The sequence below is a fragment of the Arachis hypogaea genome, chromosome 11 (genome assembly GCF_003086295.3).
Source record: "Arachis hypogaea cultivar Tifrunner chromosome 11, arahy.Tifrunner.gnm2.J5K5, whole genome shotgun sequence".
Classification (NCBI taxonomy): Eukaryota; Viridiplantae; Streptophyta; class Magnoliopsida; order Fabales; family Fabaceae; genus Arachis; species Arachis hypogaea.
In genome coordinates this window covers 130,885,333-130,907,438 of record NC_092046.1, presented here as the reverse complement: position 1 = coordinate 130,907,438, position 22,106 = coordinate 130,885,333, and the positions used below count along the sequence as shown (strand labels likewise).

Below are 22,106 nucleotides of genomic sequence, written 5' to 3'. Positions count from 1 at the left end.
TTTCTTACTCATTTTTTCTCGAAAACGCAGAAGTCCCAAATACAAAAAACTAAGAGATACAAGCTTGTTTATTACAGAATAAGGAGCAGTTAGATATGAAGCGTTACCCTTTGATCCAAACCATCAACCCACGATCAGCACTTCGCAAATCAAACGATCAGGGGCTCCTTGGAACGCGCAGCACAATCAAATCAATCATTCATTAAAGCGCGAAAAACAAAGCAAGCATTTAATGCTAAGAAAACGTTTCAAAACCAACACACCAAACTAAGACGAGCTTGGGGGATGCAAGGTAAACATACGACAACTCAGCGACCGAGGATTGCGGTACTCTTGGTCCGGAAGCTCGCCTTAGTCTTGTCCAAACCCAGGCAAGCTTGGGGGCTATGATACGTCACCCTTATCCTCGGCCGCCCAAAAAGCTCGGCACATGAGCATATAAGATCGGTTTCATGCCAACTGCCCGATAAGCTCAGCACGAAATCAAACAGAAACGGCCTCATCCGTTTAAAAATAAGAAACGTGCAAAGCAAACCTAATTACCAAAACAGAATGTCATATCCAACCTACAAATTAGGACTTATCCACAGCAAACGGGCAGAATAACGCTATAAAGCCGAGCTAATATCCTCGGCTAAGACTCAGGTTCCATTCTCAGTCTTCATACTTATTTAATTACTCTCACTCGAGATTATCACTAACTTGAGCGTCGGAGTATCTTTTGCAGGTATTTCCGCCGCGATGTTCGTTCCAGGCCAACGTATAGCTCTTCCTCTCCGACAGACGCTTGCTCGGAGTCGCTAAATTCGGCCACCCCAGTGCCAGGATGAAACAGGTATAATACTCAATTATTAAATTTTAAAATAAAAAATATATAATATTGATGAGCGGATAATTTATACGCTTTTTGGCATTGTTTTTAGTATGTTTTTAGTAGGATCTAGTTACTTTTAGGGATGTTTTCCTTAGTTTTTATGTTAAATTCACATTTCTGGACTTTACTATGAGTTTGTGTGTTTTTCTGTGATTTCAGGTATTTTCTGGCTGAAATTGAGGAACTTGAGCAGAAATCAGATTCAGAGGTTGAAAAAGGACTGCTGATGCTGTTGGATTCTAACCTCCCTGCACTCAAAGTGGATTTTCTGGAGCTACAGAACTCGAAATGGCGCGCTTCCAATTGCGTTGTAAAGTAGACATCCAGGGCTTTCCAGCAATATATAATAGTCCATACTTTGGCCAAGAATTGATGACGTAAACTGGCATTCAACGCCAGCCTTCTGCCCAAATCTGGCGTCCAGCGCCAGAAAAGGATCCAAAACCAGAGTTGAACGCCCAAACTGGCACAGACACTGGCGTTCAACTCCACAAATGGCCTCTGCACGTGCAACACTTAAGCTCAGCCCAAACACACACCAAGTGGGCCCCGGAAGTGGATTTATACATCAAATACTTACTCATGTAAACCCTAGTAGCTAGTTTAGTATAAATAGGACCTCTTACTATTGTAATAGGCATCTTTGGTCTCAGTTTTAGTCTTTTTGACCATCTTTGGATTACCTTATGATCCTTTGATCACGTTTTAGGGGGCTGGCCATCTCGGCCATGCCTGGACCTTCACTTATGTATTTTTAACGGTAGAGTTTCTACACTCCATAGATTAAGGTGTGGAGCTCTGCTGTCCCTCAAAGATTAATGCAAAGTACTACTGTTTTCTATTGAATTCTTCTTATTTCGCTTCTAAGATATCCATTCGCACCCAAGAACGTGATGAAGGTGATGATTATGTGTGACGCTCATCATCCTTCTCCCTTATGAACGCGTGTCTGACAAACACTTCTGTTCTACATGAAATAAGCTAGAATGAGTATCTCTTAGATCTCCTAACCAGAATCTTCGTGGCGTAAGCTAGAATGATGGCGGCATTCAAGAGAATCCGGAAGGTCTAAACCTTGTCTGTGGTATTTTGAGTAGGATTCAATGATTGAATGACTGTGACGAGCTTCAAACTCGCGAGTGCTGGGCGTTAGTGACAGACGCAAAAGGAGGGTGAATCCTATTCCAGCATGATCGGGAACCGACAGATGAATAGCCGTGCCGTGACAGGGTGTGTGAGCATATTATTCACTGAGAGGAGGGGATGTAGCCACTGACAACGGTGATGCCCTTGCATAAAGCCAGCCATGGAAAGGAGTAAGACTGATTGGATGAAGATAGCAGGAAAGCAGAGGTTCAGAGGAACGAAAAGTATCTCCATTCGCTTATCTGAAATTCCTACCAATGATTTACATAAGTACCTCTATCCCTATTTTATTATATAATATTCGAAAACAACATTATCACTTTATATCCGCCTGACTGAGATTTACAAGGTGATCATAGCTTGCTTCATACCAACAATCTCCGTGGGATTCGACCCTTACTCACGTAAGGTATTACTTGGACGACCCAGTGCACTTGCTGGTTAGTTGTATCGAAGTTGTGACAATTATGAATTAAGATCAGAGCACCAAGCTCTGGAGCCATTACCAGGATTTGTTCGAGCCTGGAGATCACAATTTCGTGCACCAAGTTTTTGGCGCCGTTGCCGGGGATTGTTTGAGTTTGGACAACTGACGGTTCATCTTGTTGCTCAGATTAGGTAATTTTCTTTTTGTTTTATTTTCAAAAATATTTCTAAAATTTCCTCATCTGTTTTCGAAAAAAAAAATTTAAAATTGCTTTCAAAAAAAAAATTTTATTCAAAATTTTTAAGAATGAATTCTAGTGTTTCATGATGATTTGTTGAATCCTGGCTGGCTGTAAGCCATGTCTAATTTTTGGACTGGGGTTTCAACTTACCATCACAAATGAAGAGATTCTCACACACTTAGTTGTTCTATACATGAAAAGTATCCATATCTGCTGAAGCTTGGCTGGCCATTGGCCATGTCTAGTGTTTTGGACTGGAGCTTTCATTAAAAGCTTGGCTGGCTAGTGAGCCATGTCTAATTCCTGGACTGAAGCTTTAGACTAACATGGCAAGATTCCTGGAATTCATATTAAAAATTTTGGAATCCTTATTTTTCTTTTTCATATAATTTTCGAAAAAAAAATCCAAAAAAATTAGAAAATCATAAAAATCAAAAATATTTTTCTGTTTCTTGTTTGAGTCTTGAGTCACATTATAAGTTTGGTGTCACTTGCATATGCATCTTGCATTTTTTCGAAAATATCATGCATTCATAGTGTTCTTCATGATCTTCAAGTTGTTCTTGGTAAGTCTTCTTGTTTGATCTTGATGATTTTTTGTTTTGTGTCTTATCATATTTTTCATATGCATTCTTGAATTCTTAGTGTCTAAGCATTAAAGAATTCTAAGTTTGGTGTCTTGCATGTTTTCTTTGCATTAAAAATTTTTCAAAAATGTGTTCTTGATGTTCATCATGATCTTCATAGTATTCTTGGTGTTCATCTTGACATTCATAGCATTCTTGCATGCATCACATGTTTTGATCTAAAAATTTCATGCATTGCATTTTTTTTGTGTTTTTCTCTCTCATCATAAAAATTCAAAAAATCAAAAAAATATCTTTCCCTTTTTCTCTCATCAAATTCGAAAATTTGGATTGACTTTTTCAAAAATTTTTAAAATCAAATTGTTTCTCATGAGTCAAATCAAATTTTCAATTTGAAAATCTTATCTTTTTCAAAATCTTTTTCAAAAATCAAATCTTTTTCAAAAATCAAATCTTTTTCAAAATTCTTAGTTATTTTCGAAAATTCCAAAAATATTTTTCAAAAATCTTTTTCTTATTTTTATATCAAATTTTCGAAAATAACATAATCAATTAATGTTTTGATTCAAAAATTTGAAGTTTGTTACTTGCTTGTTAAGAAAGATTCAAACTTTAAGTTCTAGAATCATATCTTGTGATTTCTTATGAATCAAGTCATTAATTGAGATTTTAAAAATCAAATCTTTTTCAAAACTAATTTCAATCATATCTTTTCAAAAATATCTTCTTATCTTATCTTTTTCAAAAATATCTTTTCAAAATATCTTTTCTAACTTCCTAACTTTTTATCTTTTCAAAATTTGTTTCAACTAACTAACTAACTTTTTGTTTGTTTCTTAACTTTTTCAAAACCACCTAACTAACTCTCTCTCTCTCATTTTTCGAAAATATCTTCCCCCTTTTTCAAAATTTCTTTTTAATTTATTAATTAATTTAAATTTTAAATCTTAATTTTCGAAAAATACTAACATTTTTCAAAAACCATTTTCAAAAATCACTAACTCCTTTTCAAAATTAATTTTCGAAAATTCCCTCCTTCTCTCTTATCCTATTCTATTTATTCATTCATTAACTAACATCTCTTCCTCACATCATCACCAAATTCGAACCCCCTCTTCTATCTGTGTTCGAATTTCTTCCTCTTTTCTTCTACTAACATAAGGGAACCTCTATACTGTGGTAAAGAGAATCTCTATTATTATTATTTTTCTGTGCCTTTTTCTTTGTCATATGAGCAGGAGCAAGGATAAGAACATTCTTGTGGAAGCAGATCCAGAACCTGAAAGGACTCTGAAGAGAAAATTAAAAGAAGCTAAAATACAACAATCCAGAGATAACCTTTCAGAAATTTTCGAACAGGCAGAGGAGATGGCAGCCGAAAATAATAATAATGTAAGGAAGATGCTTGGTGACTTTACTGCACCTAATTCCAATTTACATGGAAGAAGCATCTCCATTCCTGCCATTGGAGCAAACAACTTTGAGCTGAAACCTCAATTAGTTTCTCTGATGCAGCAGAACTGCAAGTTTCATGGACTTCCATCTGAAGATCCTTTTCAGTTCTTAACTGAATTCTTGCAGATATGTGATACTGTTAAGACTAATGGAGTAGATCCTGAAGTCTACAGGCTCATGCTTTTCCCTTTTGCTGTAAGAGACAGAGCTAGATTATGGTTGGATTCTCAACCCAAAGACAGCCTGAACTCTTGGGATAAGCTGGTCACGGCTTTCTTAGCCAAGTACTTTCCTCCTCAAAAGCTGAGCAAGCTTAGAGCTGATGTTCAAACCTTCAGACAGAAAGAAGGTGAATCCCTCTATGAAGCTTGGGAAAGATACAAACAGTTGACCAAAAAGTGTCCTTCTGACATGCTTTCAGAATGGACCATCCTAGATATATTCTATGATGGTTTATCTGAGCTATCAAAGATGTCACTGGACACTTTTGCAGGTGGATCCATTCACCTAAAGAAAACGCCTGCAGAAGCTCAAGAACTCATTGACATGGTTGCTAATAACCAGTTCATGTACACTTCTGAAAGGAATCCTGTGAGCAATGGGACGCCTATGAAGAAGGGAGTTCTTGAAGTTGATACTCTGAATGCCATATTGGCTCAGAATAAAATATTGACTCAGCAAGTCAATATGATTTCTCAGAGTATGCATGGAATGCAAGCTGCATCCAACAGTACTCAAGAGGCATCTTCTGAAGAAGAAGCCTATGATCCTGAGAACCCTGCAATAGCAGAGGTAAATTACTTAGGTGAACCTTATGGAAACACCTATAACTCAACATGGAGAAATCATCCAAATTTCTCATGGAAGGATCAAAAGCCCCAACAAGGCTTTAATAATGGTGGAAGAAACAGGTTTAACAATAATAAACCTTTTCCATCATCAACTCAGCAACAGACAGAGAACTCTGAACAAAATGCTTCTAATTTAGCAAATCTAGTCTCTGATCTATCTAAAGCCACTGTAAGTTTCATGAATGAAACAAGGTCTTCCATTAGAAATTTCGAAGCACAAGTGGGCCAGCTGAGTAAAAGGATCACTGAAATCCCTCCTAGTACTCTCCCAAGCAATACAGAAGAGAACCCAAAAGGAGAGTGCAAGGCCATTGACATAAGCGCCATGGCCGAACCTGTGAGGAGAGGAGAGGACGTGAATCCCAAGGAGGAAGACCTCCTGGGACGTCCAGTGGTCAATAAGGAGCTTCCCTCTGAGGAACCAAAGGAATCTGAGGCTCATCTAGAGACCATAGAGATTCCATTGAACCTCCTTATGCCCTTCATGAGCTCTGATGAATATTCTTCTTCTGAAGAAAATGAGGATGTTACTGAAGAGCAAACTGCCAAGTTTCTTGGTGCAATCATGAAGCTGAATGCCAAATTATTTGGCATTGATGCTTGGGAAGTTGAACCTCCCTTGTTCATCAATAAACTAAGTGATCTGGATCAACTGACATTGCCTCAGAAGAGACAGGATCCTGGAAAGTTCATAATCCCTTGTACCATAGGCACCATGATCTTTAAGGCTCTGTGTGACCTTGGTTCAGGGATAAACCTCATGCCCCTCTCTGTAATGGAGAAACTGGGAATCTATGGGGTGCAAGCTGCTAAAATCTCACTAGAGATGGCAGACAGCTCAAGAAGACAGGCTTATGGACAAGTAGAAGATGTATTAGTAAAGGTTGAGGGCCTTTACATACCTACTGATTTCATAGTCCTGGATACTGGAAAGGAAAAGGATGAATCCATCATCCTAGGAAGACCTTTCCTGGCCACAGCAAGAGCTGTGATTGATGTTGACAGAGGTGAAATAGTCCTTCAATGGAATGAGAACTCCCTTGTATTCAAAACTCAAGGATCTCCCTCTGCAACCATGGAGAGGAAGCTTGAAATGCTTCTCTCAAAGCAGAGTCAACCAGAGCCCCCACAGTCAAACTCTAAGTTTGGTGTTGGGAAGCCACAACCAAACTCTAAGTTTGGTGTTGAACTCCCATATCCAAACTCTAAGTTTGGTGTTGGAGAGTTTCAACAAAGCTCTGCACATCTGTGAGGCTCCATGAGAGCCCACTGTCAAACTATTGACATTAAAGAAGCGCTTGTTGGGAGGCAACCCAATGTTTATCTAATTCATATTTTTATTGTTTTTCATGTTTTCTTAGGTTCATGATCATGTGGAGTCACAAAATAAACAAAAAAAAATCAAAAACGGAATCAAAAAACAGCAGAAGAAAAATCACACCCTGGAGGAGCATCTGTCTGGCGTTCAAACGCCAGAACAGAGCATAGTTCTGGCGCTGAACGCCCAGAATGGGAGCATCCTGGCGCTGAACGCCCAGAACAAGCATGGTTCTGGCGTTCAACGCCAGAAATGGCAGCAAAGGGGCGTTGAACACCCAAAATGGGCACCAACCTGGCGCTGAACGCCCAGAGTTGTGTGCAAGGGCATTTTGCATGCCTAAATTGGTGCAGGGATGTAAATGCCTTGACATCTCAGGATCTGTAGACCCCACAGTATCCCCACCTACCTCATCATCTCTCTTCCCATTCATGATCATCCCTTCTACTTTCCATTTACCACTCACATCCATACACCCACTACCTTCAAAATTCAACATCTCTCTACCACCCAATCCCACCCATATGGCCGAATACACACTCCCATCCATCTCCTCCATATCTTCTTCTTATTCTTCTATTCTTTCTTCTTTTGCTCGAGGACGAGCAACATTCTAAGTTTGGTGTGGTAAAAAAAAAGCATAGCTTTTTTGTTTTTTCTCCATAACCATTGATGGCACCTAAGGCCAGAGAGGCCTCTAGAAAGAGGAAAAGGAAGACAAAAGCTTCCATCAAGGGTCTATAGCCCAGTGGTAGAACATTTGACTGCAAATCAAGAGATCCCTGAGATACCTCAGGGGATACATTTTCTTCCACACAATTATTGGAAGCAACTAAGGGTGGAACATCAAGAGCACTCCATCATCCTTCATGAAATCAGAGAAGATCTAAAAGCAATGAAGGAGGAGCAGCAAAGACAAGGAAGAGACATAGAAGAGCTCAAGGACATCACTAAGGTGGACTCATTCCTTGTTCTTACTTTCTCTGTTTTTCATTTTCTATGTTATGTACTTATCTATGTTTGTGTCTTCATTACATGATCATTAGTAGTTAGTAAACTCTGTCTTAAAGTTATAAATGTCCTATGAATCCATCACCTCTCTTAAAAGAAAAATGTTTTAATTCAAAAGAACAAGAAGTACATGAGTTTCGAATTTATCCTTGAACTTAGCTTAATTATATTGATGTGGTGACAATGCTTCTTGTTTTCTGAATGTATGCTTGAACAGTGCATATGTCGTTTGAAGTTGTTGTTTAAGAATGTTAAATATGTTGGCTCTTGAAAGAATGTTGACTAGGAGACATGTTATTTGATAATCTGAAAAATCATAAAAATGATTCTTGAAGCAAGAAAAAGCAGCAAAGAACAAAGCTTGCAGAAAAAAAAAAAAGAAAAAAAAAAGGGGCGAAAAAAAAAGAAAAGAAAAAAAATAGAAAGAAAAAGAAAAAGCAAGCAGAAAAAGCCAATAACCCTTAAAACCAAAAGGCAAAGGCAAATAAAAAGGATCCCAAGGCTTTGAGCATCAGTGGATAGGAGGGCCTAAAGGAATAAAATCCTGGTCTAAGCGGCTAAACCAAGCTGTCCCTAACCATGTGCTTGTGGCGTGTAGGTGTCAAGTGAAAACTTGAGACTGAGCGGTTAAAGTCAAGGTCCAAAGCAAAAAAAAGAGTGTGCTTAAGAACCCTGGACACCTCTAGTTGGGGACTTTAGCAAAGCTGAGTCACAATCTGAAAAGGTTCACCCAATTATGTGTCTGTGGCATTTATGTATCTGGTGGTAACACTGGAAAACAAAGTGCTTAGGGCCACGGCCAAGACTCATAAAGAAGCTGTGTTCAAGAATCATCATACTGAACTAGGAGAATCAATAACACTATCTGAACTCTGAGTTCCTATAGATGCCAATCATTCTGAACCTCAATGGATAAAGTGAGATGCCAAAACTATTCAAGAGGCAAAAAGCTATAAGTCCCGCTCATTTGATTGAAGCTATGTTTCATTGATAGTTTGGAATTTATAGTATATTCTCTTCTTTTTATCCTATTTGATTTTCAGTTGCTTGGGGACAAGCAACAATTTAAGTTTGGTGTTGTGATGAGCGGATAATTTATACGCTTTTTGGCATTGTTTTTAGTATGTTTTTAGTAGGATCTAGTTACTTTTAGGGATGTTTTCCTTAGTTTTTATGTTAAATTCACATTTCTGGACTTTACTATGAGTTTGTGTATTTTTCTGTGATTTCAGGTATTTTCTGGCTGAAATTGAGGGACTTGAGCAGAAATCAGATTCAGAGGTTGAAAAAGGACTGCTGATGCTGTTGGATTCTGACCTCCCTGCACTCAAAGTAGATTTTCTGGAGCTACAGAACTCGAAATGGCGCGCTTCCAATTGCGTTGGAAAGTAGACATCCAGGGCTTTCCAGCAATATATAATAGTCCATACTTTGGCCAAGAATTGATGACGTAAACTGGTGTCCAGCGCCAGAAAAGGATCCAAAACCAGAGTTGAACGCCCAAACTGGCACAGAAACTGGCGTTCAACTCCACAAATGGCCTCTGCACGTGCAACACTTAAGCTCAGCCCAAACACACACTAAGTGGGCCCCGGAAGTGGATTTATACATCAAATACTTACTCATGTAAACCCTAGTAGCTAGTTTAGTATAAATAGGACCTCTTACTATTGTAATAGGCATCTTTGGTCTCAGTTTTAGTCTTTTTGACCATCTTTGGATTACCTTATGATCCTTTGATCACGTTTTAGGGGGCTGGCCATCTCGGCCATGCCTGGACCTTCACTTATGTATTTTTAACGGTAGAGTTTCTACACTCCATAGATTAAGGTGTGGAGCTCTGCTGTCCCTCAAAGATTAATGCAAAGTACTACTGTTTTCTATTCAATTCTTCTTATTTCGCTTCTAAGATATCCATTCGCACCCAAGAACGTGATGAAGGTGATGATTATGTGTGACGCTCATCATCCTTCTCCCTTATGAACGCGTGTCTGACAAACACTTCTGTTCTACATGAAATAAGCTAGAATGAGTATCTCTTAGATCTCCTAACCAGAATCTTCGTGGCGTAAGCTAGAATGATGGCGGCATTCAAGAGAATCCGGAAGGTCTAAACCTTGTCTGTGGTATTTTGAGTAGGATTCAATGATTGAATGACTGTGACGAGCTTCAAACTCGCGAGTGCTGGGCGTTAGTGACAGACGCAAAAGGAGGGTGAATCCTATTCCAGCATGATCGGGAACCGACAGATGAATAGCCGTGCCGTGACAGGGTGCGTGAGCATATTATTCACTGAGAGGAGGGGATGTAGCCACTGACAACGGTGATGCCCTTGCATAAAGCCAGCCATGGAAAGGAGTAAGACTGATTGGATGAAGATAGCAGGAAAGCAGAGGTTCAGAGGAACGAAAAGTATCTCCATTCGCTTATCTGAAATTCCTACCAATGATTTACATAAGTACCTCTATCCCTATTTTATTATATAATATTCGAAAACAACATTATCACTTTATATCCGCCTGACTGAGATTTACAAGGTGATCATAGCTTGCTTCATACCAACAATCTCCGTGGGATTCGACCCTTACTCACGTAAGGTATTACTTGGACGACCCAGTGCACTTGCTAGTTAGTTGTATCGAAGTTGTGACAATTATGAATTAAGATCAGAGCACCAAGCTCTGGAGCCATTACCAGGATTTGTTCGAGCCTGGAGATCACAATTTCGTGCACCAAGTTTTTGGCGCCGTTGCCGGGGATTGTTTGAGTTTGGACAACTGACGGTTCATCTTGTTGCTCAGATTAGGTAATTTTCTTTTTGTTTTATTTTCAAAAATATTTCTAAAATTTCCTCATCTGTTTTCGAAAAAAAAATTTAAAATTGCTTTCAAAAAAAAATTTTATTCAAAATTTTTAAGAATGAATTCTAGTGTTTCATGATGATTTGTTGAATCCTGGCTGGCTGTAAGCCATGTCTAATTTTTGGACTGGGGTTTCAACTTACCATCACAAATGAAGAGATTCTCACACACTTAGTTGTTCTATACATGAAAAGTATCCATATCTGCTGAAGCTTGGCTGGCCATTGGCCATGTCTAGTGTTTTGGACTGGAGCTTTCATTAAAAGCTTGGCTGGCTAGTGAGCCATGTCTAATTCCTGGACTGAAGCTTTAGACTAACATGGCAAGATTCCTGGAATTCATATTAAAAATTTTGGAATCCTTATTTTTCTTTTTCATATAATTTTCGAAAAAAAAAATCCAAAAAAATTAGAAAATCATAAAAATCAAAAATATTTTTCTGTTTCTTGTTTGAGTCTTGAGTCACATTATAAGTTTGGTGTCACTTGCATATGCATCTTGCATTTTTTCGAAAATATCATGCATTCATAGTGTTCTTCATGATCTTCAAGTTGTTCTTGGTAAGTCTTCTTGTTTGATCTTGATGATTTTTTGTTTTGTGTCTTATCATATTTTTCATATGCATTCTTGAATTCTTAGTGTCTAAGCATTAAAGAATTCTAAGTTTGGTGTCTTGCATGTTTTCTTTGCATTAAAAATTTTTCAAAAATGTGTTCTTGATGTTCATCATGATCTTCATAGTATTCTTGGTGTTCATCTTGACATTCATAGCATTCTTGCATGCATCACATGTTTTGATCTAAAAATTTCATGCATTGCATTTTTTTTTGTGTTTTTCTCTCTCATCATAAAAATTCAAAAAATCAAAAAAATATCTTTCCCTTTTTCTCTCATCAAATTCGAAAATTTGGATTGACTTTTTCAAAAATTTTTAAAATCAAATTGTTTCTCATGAGTCAAATCAAATTTTCAATTTGAAAATCTTATCTTTTTCAAAATCTTTTTCAAAAATCAAATCTTTTTCAAAATTCTTAGTTATTTTCGAAAATTCCAAAAATATTTTTCAAAAATCTTTTTCTTATTTTTATATCAAATTTTCGAAAATAACATAATCAATTAATGTTTTGATTCAAAAATTTGAAGTTTGTTACTTGCTTGTTAAGAAAGATTCAAACTTTAAGTTCTAGAATCATATCTTGTGATTTCTTATGAATCAAGTCATTAATTGAGATTTTAAAAATCAAATCTTTTTCAAAACTAATTTCAATCATATCTTTTCAAAAATATCTTCTTATCTTATCTTTTTCAAAAATATCTTTTCAAAATATCTTTTCTAACTTCCTAACTTCTTATCTTTTCAAAATTTGTTTCAACTAACTAACTAACTTTTTGTTTGTTTCTTAACTTTTTCAAAACCACCTAACTAACTCTCTCTCTCTCATTTTTCGAAAATATCTTCCCCCTTTTTCAAAATTTCTTTTTAATTTATTAATTAATTTAAATTTTAAATCTTAATTTTCGAAAAATACTAACATTTTTCAAAAACCATTTTCAAAAATCACTAACTCCTTTTCAAAATTAATTTTCGAAAATTCCCTCCTTCTCTCTTATCCTATTCTATTTATTCATTCATTAACTAACATCTCTTCCTCACATCATCACCAAATTCGAACCCCCTCTTCTATCTGTGTTCGAATTTCTTCCTCTTTTCTTCTACTAACATAAGGGAACCTCTATACTGTGGTAAAGAGAATCTCTATTATTATTATTTTTCTGTGCCTTTTTCTTTGTCATATGAGCAGGAGCAAGGATAAGAACATTCTTGTGGAAGCAGATCCAGAACCTGAAAGGACTCTGAAGAGAAAATTAAAAAAAGCTAAAATACAACAATCCAGAGATAACCTTTCAGAAATTTTCGAACAGGCAGAGGAGATGGCAGCCGAAAATAATAATAATGTAAGGAAGATGCTTGGTGACTTTACTGCACCTAATTCCAATTTACATGGAAGAAGCATCTCCATTCCTGCCATTGGAGCAAACAACTTTGAGCTGAAACCTCAATTAGTTTCTCTGATGCAGCAGAACTGCAAGTTTCATGGACTTCCATCTGAAGATCCTTTTCAGTTCTTAACTGAATTCTTGCAGATATGTGATACTGTTAAGACTAATGGAGTAGATCCTGAAGTCTACAGGCTCATGCTTTTCCCTTTTGCTGTAAGAGACAGAGCTAGATTATGGTTGGATTCTCAACCCAAAGACAGCCTGAACTCTTGGGATAAGCTGGTCACGGCTTTCTTAGCCAAGTACTTTCCTCCTCAAAAGCTGAGCAAGCTTAGAGCTGATGTTCAAACCTTCAGACAGAAAGAAGGTGAATCCCTCTATGAAGCTTGGGAAAGATACAAACAGTTGACCAAAAAGTGTCCTTCTGACATGCTTTCAGAATGGACCATCCTAGATATATTCTATGATGGTTTATCTGAGCTATCAAAGATGTCACTGGACACTTTTGCAGGTGGATCCATTCACCTAAAGAAAACGCCTGCAGAAGCTCAAGAACTCATTGACATGGTTGCTAATAACCAGTTCATGTACACTTCTGAAAGGAATCCTGTGAGCAATGGGACGCCTATGAAGAAGGGAGTTCTTGAAGTTGATACTCTGAATGCCATATTGGCTCAGAATAAAATATTGACTCAGCAAGTCAATATGATTTCTCAGAGTCTGCATGGAATGCAAGCTGCATCCAACAGTACTCAAGAGGCATCTTCTGAAGAAGAAGCCTATGATCCTGAGAACCCTGCAATAGCAGAGGTAAATTACTTAGGTGAACCTTATGGAAACACCTATAACTCAACATGGAGAAATCATCCAAATTTCTCATGGAAGGATCAAAAGCCCCAACAAGGCTTTAATAATGGTGGAAGAAACAGGTTTAACAATAATAAACCTTTTCCATCATCAACTCAGCAACAGACAGAGAACTCTGAACAAAATGCTTCTAATTTAGCAAATCTAGTCTCTGATCTATCTAAAGCCACTGTAAGTTTCATGAATGAAACAAGGTCTTCCATTAGAAATTTCGAAGCACAAGTGGGCCAGCTGAGTAAAAGGATCACTGAAATCCCTCCTAGTACTCTCCCAAGCAATACAGAAGAGAACCCAAAAGGAGAGTGCAAGGCCATTGACATAAGCGCCATGGCCGAACCTGTGAGGAGAGGAGAGGACGTGAATCCCAAGGAGGAAGACCTCCTGGGACGTCCAGTGGTCAATAAGGAGCTTCCCTCTGAGGAACCAAAGGAATCTGAGGCTCATCTAGAGACCATAGAGATTCCATTGAACCTCCTTATGCCCTTCATGAGCTCTGATGAATATTCTTCTTCTGAAGAAAATGAGGATGTTACTGAAGAGCAAACTGCCAAGTTTCTTGGTGCAATCATGAAGCTGAATGCCAAATTATTTGGCATTGATGCTTGGGAAGTTGAACCTCCCTTGTTCATCAATAAACTAAGTGATCTGGATCAACTGACATTGCCTCAGAAGAGACAGGATCCTGGAAAGTTCATAATCCCTTGTACCATAGGCACCATGATCTTTAAGGCTCTGTGTGACCTTGGTTCAGGGATAAACCTCATGCCCCTCTCTGTAATGGAGAAACTGGGAATCTATGGGGTGCAAGCTGCTAAAATCTCACTAGAGATGGCAGACAGCTCAAGAAGACAGGCTTATGGACAAGTAGAAGATGTATTAGTAAAGGTTGAGGGCCTTTACATACCTACTGATTTCATAGTCCTGGATACTGGAAAGGAAAAGGATGAATCCATCATCCTAGGAAGACCTTTCCTGGCCACAGCAAGAGCTGTGATTGATGTTGACAGAGGTGAAATAGTCCTTCAATGGAATGAGAACTCCCTTGTATTCAAAACTCAAGGATCTCCCTCTGCAACCATGGAGAGGAAGCTTGAAATGCTTCTCTCAAAGCAGAGTCAACCAGAGCCCCCACAGTCAAACTCTAAGTTTGGTGTTGGGAAGCCACAACCAAACTCTAAGTTTGGTGTTGAACTCCCATATCCAAACTCTAAGTTTGGTGTTGGAGAGTTTCAACAAAGCTCTGCACATCTGTGAGGCTCCATGAGAGCCCACTGTCAAACTATTGACATTAAAGAAGCGCTTGTTGGGAGGCAACCCAATGTTTATCTAATTCATATTTTTATTGTTTTTCATGTTTTCTTAGGTTCATGATCATGTGGAGTCACAAAATAAACAAAAAAAAAAAATCAAAAACGGAATCAAAAAACAGCAGAAGAAAAATCACACCCTGGAGGAGCATCTGTCTGGCGTTCAAACGCCAGAACAGAGCATAGTTCTGGCGCTGAACGCCCAGAATGGGAGCATCCTAGCGCTGAACGCCCAGAACAAGCATGGTTCTGGCGTTCAACGCCAGAAATGGCAGCAAAGGGGCGTTGAACACCCAAAATGGGCACCAACCTGGCGCTGAACGCCCAGAGTTGTGTGCAAGGGCATTTTGCATGCCTAAATTGGTGCAGGGATGTAAATGCCTTGACATCTCAGGATCTGTAGACCCCACAGTATCCCCACCTACCTCATCATCTCTCTTCCCATTCATGATCATCCCTTCTACTTTCCATTTACCACTCACATCCATACACCCACTACCTTCAAAATTCAACATCTCTCTACCACCCAATCCCACCCATATGGCCGAATACACACTCCCATCCATCTCCTCCATATCTTCTTCTTATTCTTCTATTCTTTCTTCTTTTGCTCGAGGACGAGCAACATTCTAAGTTTGGTGTGGTAAAAAAAAAGCATAGCTTTTTTGTTTTTTCTCCATAACCATTGATGGCACCTAAGGCCAGAGAGGCCTCTAGAAAGAGGAAAAGGAAGACAAAAGCTTCCATCAAGGGTCTATAGCCCAGTGGTAGAACATTTGACTGCAAATCAAGAGATCCCTGAGATACCTCAGGGGATACATTTTCTTCCACACAATTATTGGAAGCAACTAAGGGTGGAACATCAAGAGCACTCCATCATCCTTCATGAAATCAGAGAAGATCTAAAAGCAATGAAGGAGGAGCAGCAAAGACAAGGAAGAGACATAGAAGAGCTCAAGGACATCACTAAGGTGGACTCATTCCTTGTTCTTACTTTCTCTGTTTTTCATTTTCTATGTTATGTGCTTATCTATGTTTGTGTCTTCATTACATGATCATTAGTAGTTAGTAAACTCTGTCTTAAAGTTATAAATGTCCTATGAATCCATCACCTCTCTTAAAAGAAAAATGTTTTAATTCAAAAGAACAAGAAGTACATGAGTTTCGAATTTATCCTTGAACTTAGCTTAATTATATTGATGTGGTGACAATGCTTCTTGTTTTCTGAATGTATGCTTGAACAGTGCATATGTCTTTTGAAGTTGTTGTTTAAGAATGTTAAATATGTTGGCTCTTGAAAGAATGATGACTAGGAGACATGTTATTTGATAATCTGAAAAATCATAAAAATGATTCTTGAAGCAAGAAAAAGCAGCAAAGAACAAAGCTTGCAGAAAAAAAAAAGAAAAAAAAAAGGGGCGAAAAAAAAAAGAAAAGAAAAAAAATAGAAAGAAAAAGAAAAAGCAAGCAGAAAAAGCCAATAACCCTTAAAACCAAAAGGCAAGGGCAAATAAAAAGGATCCCAAGGCTTTGAGCATCAGTGGATAGGAGGGCCTAAAGGAATAAAATCCTGGTCTAAGCGGCTAAACCAAGCTGTCCCTAACCATGTGCTTGTGGCGTGTAGGTGTCAAGTGAAAACTTGAGACTGAGCGGTTAAAGTCAAGGTCCAAAGCAAAAAAAAGAGTGTGCTTAAGAACCCTGGACACCTCTAGTTGGGGACTTTAGCAAAGCTGAGTCACAATCTGAAAAGGTTCACCCAATTATGTGTCTGTGGCATTTATGTATCTGGTGGTAACACTGGAAAACAAAGTGCTTAGGGCCACGGCCAAGACTCATAAAGAAGCTGTGTTCAAGAATCATCATACTGAACTAGGAGAATCAATAACACTATCTGAACTCTGAGTTCCTATAGATGCCAATCATTCTGAACCTCAATGGATAAAGTGATATGCCAAAACTATTCAAGAGGCAAAAAGCTATAAGTCCCGCTCATTTGATTGAAGCTATGTTTCATTGATAGTTTGGAATTTATAGTATATTCTCTTCTTTTTATCCTATTTGATTTTCAGTTGCTTGGAGACAAGCAACAATTTAAGTTTGGTGTTGTGATGAGCGGATAATTTATACGCTTTTTGGCATTGTTTTTAGTAGGATCTAGTTACTTTTAGGGATGTTTTCCTTAGTTTTTATGTTAAATTCACATTTCTGGACTTTACTATGAGTTTGTGTATTTTTCTGTGATTTCAGGTATTTTCTGGCTGAAATTGAGGGACTTGAGCAGAAATCAGATTCAGAGGTTGAAAAAGGACTGCTGATGCTGTTGGATTCTGACCTCCCTGCACTCAAAGTGGATTTTCTGGAGCTACAGAACTCGAAATGGCGCGCTTCCAATTGCGTTGGAAAGTAGACATCCAGGGCTTTCCAGCAATATATAATAGTCCATACTTTGGCCAAGAATTGACGACGTAAACTGGCGTCCAGCGCCAGAAAAGGATCCAAAACCAGAGTTGAACGCCCAAACTGGCACAGAAACTGGCGTTCAACTCCACAAATGGCCTCTGCACGTGCAACACTTAAGCTCAGCCCAAACACACACCAAGTGGGCCCCGGAAGTGGATTTATACATCAAATACTTACTCATGTAAACCCTAGTAGCTAGTTTAGTATAAATAGGACCTCTTACTATTGTAATAGGCATCTTTGGTCTCAGTTTTAGTCTTTTTGACCATCTTTGGATTACCTTATGATCCTTTGATCACGTTTTAGGGGGCTGGCCATCTCGGCCATGCCTGGACCTTCACTCATGTATTTTTAACGGTAGAGTTTCTACACTCCATAGATTAAGGTGTGGAGCTCTGCTGTCCCTCAAAGATTAATGCAAAGTACTACTGTTTTCTATTCAATTCTTCTTATTTCGCTTCTAAGATATCCATTCGCACCCAAGAACGTGATGAAGGTGATGATTATGTGTGACGCTCATCATCCTTCTCCCTTATGAACGCGTGTCTGACAAACACTTCTGTTCTACATGAAATAAGCTAGAATGAGTATCTCTTAGATCTCCTAACCAGAATCTTCGTGGCGTAAGCTAGAATGATGGCGGCATTCAAGAGAATCCGGAAGGTCTAAACCTTGTCTGTGGTATTCTGAGTAGGATTCAATGATTGAATGACTGTGACGAGCTTCAAACTCGCGAGTGTTGGGCGTTAGTGACAGACGCAAAAGGAGGGTGAATCCTATTCCAGCATGATCGGGAACCGACAGATGAATAGCCGTGCCGTGACAGGGTGCGTGAGCATATTATTCACTGAGAGGAGGGGATGTAGCCACTGACAACGGTGATGCCCTTGCATAAAGCCAGCCATGGAAAGGAGTAAGACTGATTGGATGAAGATAGCAGGAAAGCAGAGGTTCAGAGGAACGAAAAGTATCTCCATTCGCTTATCTGAAATTCCTACCAATGATTTAGATAAGTACCTCTATCCCTATTTTATTATATAATATTCGAAAACAACATTATCACTTTATATCCGCCTGACTGAGATTTACAAGGTGACCATAGCTTGCTTCATACCAACAATCTCCGTGGGATTCGACCCTTACTCACGTAAGGTATTACTTGGACGACCCAGTGCACTTGCTGGTTAGTTGTATCAAAGTTGTGACAATTATGAATTAAGATCAGAGCACCAAGCTCTGGAGCCATTACCAGGATTTGTTCGAGCCTGGAGATCACAATTTCGTGCACCATGTATACGGAGAACGTATTATTTCACCCCATTTTTAAAAATATCACAAAATTTAATAATTGATGAGTGTTTTACCAAAGTTTTATCCGTATTTAAAAAAATAAAAATATTATTTATATACTAAATTAATTATTAAAATCAGCTATTAATATATTTGTATATAAATATATATGATTTAATTTATTTTTAATATGTATTTATATTTCAACATATTTAACTTTAGTGATTAATTTTGGTGTACATATAACATTACTCAAAAAAATAAACGCCGAATGTTATATATATATATATATATATATATATATATATATATATATTAGGATCCACTTGTTTCTATATATATAGGACTCTCCACGTATTTCCTTAGATATATATTTTCCTATGTGCTTGTACTAGTCAAGTTTCGGTCAAATTGGTTTTTATACACACAAATATTATCGTGAACAGTAACACAAATAATAATGAGTAAGCTTTTTAGGAATCAATTATAACCTAGGGAGTTCAGAGATTGATTGATCTAACAAAAATTATTCACAAAATATGCATAAATTATATACAATTTCTTTTTTTTTTAGTAGATACTCACATACATAATAAATATATAGCATACAGAATGTGAACTGAAAAAAAAAAGGGAAAAAAAAAAGGAAGAATTCACAAAGTATGATTTATACTCTTCTCTGCATCTATGTACATTTTGGCTTTATATTTAAGTAATTACATTTTTCTTTTTGTACCATTTTCTTTTTCTCTGTTTTTTTCCCCTCAATTCTTCATTTTTTAATAGTTATTTCTCTTTTAATTCTTACTCTTTTAAAGAAGAAATAGAATAGTTATTTCTCTTTTAATTTTTACTTTTTTATAAAGTTATGTATTTTTTAAAAATAATTTTATTTTCATTGTAAAAGAGAAAAAAAATAAAAATTTATAAAATTCTGTAAAAAAAAATAAAAAAACTAGAAATTTGTGAAGTTGAACCTAACGAAAAATTAAATAATTACATTGACAAAATATAGAGAGAAATAAAAAAGTGCAGAATTATCAATTCTCTACGAATAAAATAAAAAACACAAAATTTATAATTAAAACTATATAAAAATTTGTGAAGTTGAATAATACAAAATAACTGTATAAAAAAAATGAGGAAGAGAAAGACGAAAGAGGCAAAAAAAAATACAAAATTTCTATGTTAATATTTATAAAATTTTGTTTTCCTTAAAAAATTTCTGTATTTACTACCCAAGAGGGCAAAAAAAATTACAAAATTTGATAAAAAATGAGAAATACAAAAAAAAATGTATTTGTAATTTTTTTTATTGTTTTTGCTTCTTTTCTATTTCATTTTTTTTTGTTTCTTCTCTTTTTATTTTTTTTATTTTGTGAGAAAGAGAAAAAAAAATACATAAAGACAAAATAAAATAAAAAAAAAGAAAAAAAAAAGTTAATTTCTAACCGAACACACTTTTGAATTTAACGTGTCACCCTTTTTGTTTTTAAAATACAAAAATTGTATTCCTAAAATTAGTATATTAAATTAAAATCAAAATCCTATCAAAACAAAAATAATAAATCAAAATAAAAGTTTTATCAATATAAAAATTAGCATATCAAAATAGATATGCTTTGTACGATATATTAGTTCTTGAAATTGACGAATTACATTAATTTAGTTATTAAAATTTTAATTGTATTAAATTAGTCTTTTAAATTTAAAAAAATACATCATGTTAGTTTCTTTTTATTTTTTGTTACTGGAAGCACTGATTTTGTTAGTGACATGACCAATTTTTACCATGCTGGACATAGTAATGATTAGGTGATATGACATAAAAGTGTATTAGTTTCAATTTGATCTTTGTTCTTTTTGTGTGCGTTTGGTTGGTGGGTGTGTCTACCCAAGACATAAATACGATAGTACACATTTTCTGTTTGGCTAGTAAGACGCAAAATTCTGATAGATACAGAAAGACACAAAGACACACAGAGACACAAAATTTGTGTATAGCACTAAGGGGTGGAACACTGATCTTAAGACACAGACACAATATTTTTAACATTAATTTTTAAAATTACCCTTCAAATTCTTCTCCTTCCTCCGTCTCTTTTCATCCTTTCTACTTCCAAAACATAGAGAGTTTAACCTCTCATCTTCTCTTCTTGCCACTCCGGCCACCGCCGCCTCTCCTCCCGTCGTGCCACCAGCCCGCTACCGCCTCTCTTCCTCCTTTCCTTCCGCCCAAATCACCGTCGCTTATCTTCTCTTCGTGTCACCAGACCACCACCACCTTTCTTCCACCCAGACCACCTCCTCTCCTTCCTTTCTTCCACTCAGACCACAGCTACCACCCCCATCCCTTCCTCTCTTTTCTCCCCCTTGCTTCTTTTTTGCTCTTCACGGTTGTCTCTTTGCCGCCGTCACTTTTTTGTAGTTGTTGCCTCTGCTTCACATCTCGTCGAGGATTCATATCTGCGCACCAGTCTCCCCTCTGTCACCATATTTTTATATTTGTTCTCCATTCTCTCGCGCATTGTGTTTTCAAATCTGTTCTCCCTTTTGTCACCATGTTCCAGATTTGTTCTCCCTTCTGTCACAATTTTATTTTTGTTTTTATATAATTTAATTTTTAAATTGTTTGAATTTTGGTTAAGCTTTGTTAAAATAATTTTGTATTAATTTTGTTAAATTATTTTTTTGTTGATATTTGTTGGATTAAATTTATTATTTAATTTTATATTATTATTGGTGGTTATTTTTAATTGAGATGGTGGCTGATTATTAATGGTGGTGGTTTGGTTGAAATGGTGGTTGTGTAGTAGTGGTACTGGTAATAATTTGTAATAAAGGTAATATTGAAATTTAACAAGATTATGATTTGTGTCTTCTGTCTTGTACTTGTATATCAAACAAATTTAAAAATTTGTGTCTTAATGTGTCTATGTTTTTAGTGTCTTTGTCTTTATGTCTATGTATTAAAGAATACACAAAACAAACGTAACATTTTATAACCTAAATTACTTTCTCTACTTCTTCCTCTTCTTTTCCTTCTCATTTTTTTTTGTTTTTCTTCTTTCTCGTTGTGCGCCTTTTCAATTTTGGGATCATGATTGTAAGTGGAACCTAGAGTTCCATGCGGTCAAATACAAGGATCCCATCGAAGTAGAGCATCGATAGTTTTAGAGTGGCGTGACGTGGCTTCTGCCTTGTTCTTCGATGGTCCACAACAGAGTCTAACCCTAACAAGCCAATTTTTTGGTGTTCTAACTACAATGTGAATTGAAAGAGGTGGTGTGATTTGTTCATCTATATTAACATTGGACAAGAAGACGCCGGTAAAAGGGTGACTTCTACAAAGGATGTTGACCAAGTGAGGGTGAATTTGGCTTGGAGAATTGAAAAGTTAGAAGCTGAAC

At 36.9% G+C, this 22,106-nt stretch overlaps 2 non-coding genes across 2 annotated transcripts; both read right to left on the bottom strand.

Moving 5' to 3' along the window:
- Positions 1-5,039: 5,039 nt before the first annotated feature.
- On the bottom strand, positions 5,040-5,147 carry LOC112724680 (small nucleolar RNA R71). Its single transcript, XR_003163831.1, has one exon. It is a non-coding gene; the product is annotated as a small nucleolar RNA R71 (small nucleolar RNA).
- A 7,952-nt stretch (positions 5,148-13,099) lies between these two features.
- Positions 13,100-13,207, bottom strand: LOC112724679 (small nucleolar RNA R71). The gene has a single exon (XR_003163830.1). It is a non-coding gene; the product is annotated as a small nucleolar RNA R71 (small nucleolar RNA).
- Positions 13,208-22,106: the final 8,899 nt, after the last annotated feature.